Source organism: Cariama cristata, unplaced genomic scaffold (assembly GCF_000690535.1).
Source record: "Cariama cristata isolate BGI_N322 unplaced genomic scaffold, ASM69053v1 scaffold26810, whole genome shotgun sequence".
Lineage (NCBI taxonomy): Eukaryota > Metazoa > Chordata > Aves > Cariamiformes > Cariamidae > Cariama > Cariama cristata.
Window position 1 is genome coordinate 1,592 of NW_009593359.1, and position 676 is coordinate 2,267.

Consider the following 676-nt stretch of genomic DNA (forward strand, 5'->3'; position numbering starts at 1 on the left):
TGCGTGCGCGGGTGATGGTTACTCCCAAGCCGGTGAGGTCCCCTGGTGGCACCAGCCCCGGCCCCGAGGACGTAGTTTTTGTAGGGTAGAGTAGGAAGGTAGGGTAGATGGGGGAGGATGGAGATGGGGCTGGGGGGCCCAGTGGGAATTGGGGGGGTCCCCTCCAAAAAAATCAGACCTAATCCTGCCGACGGACATCAGGACATCCCAACCGTGCTCCTTCTCCACGCATAGTCCAGGAGAAACCACCTCCATGGGTGTTGGGGAGATGGTGCCGAGCGGCTGGGGAGGTGCGGGAAGGGGAATGGGGTTAGGGGTGCGGGAGATGCCAGCGGCTCCTTGCCAAACACCCCAAAATATCTGGGGTGGCTTCATCCCTTGACCATCCCACCTTCCCCGTGCCGCCAGCCTTGAGCAACACCCTGAGCCCTCCCAGCCGCGCTCAGGGGCGGGATGATGCCATCTACCAAATGACGCCGTTTGGGGCAAAATGTCCCAATTTGATGGCTTTGTTTGTAAGAAATGAGCCCAGGTGTTCAGCCCCGGTGGTTCCCTGCCGTGCGCCACCGTTTGGCTGCTGGCGCTGTTTCGGCACGGACCCGGCGTGAGTGGTTTCTTTGACGTATTTATTGTATTTATTCAGCGGGAACCCACCTGCGGTTGGAGGAACCCAACG

The 676-nt window shown here is 60.1% G+C and overlaps 1 protein-coding gene across 1 annotated transcript in view; it reads left to right on the forward strand.

Moving 5' to 3' along the window:
- LOC104169254 (zinc finger protein 436-like) overlaps positions 1 to 676 on the forward strand; it is a gene marked incomplete at both ends in the record, with an annotated part of 2,758 nt that overhangs the window by 1,550 nt on the left and 532 nt on the right. The gene's annotated exons all lie outside the window — the stretch shown is intronic.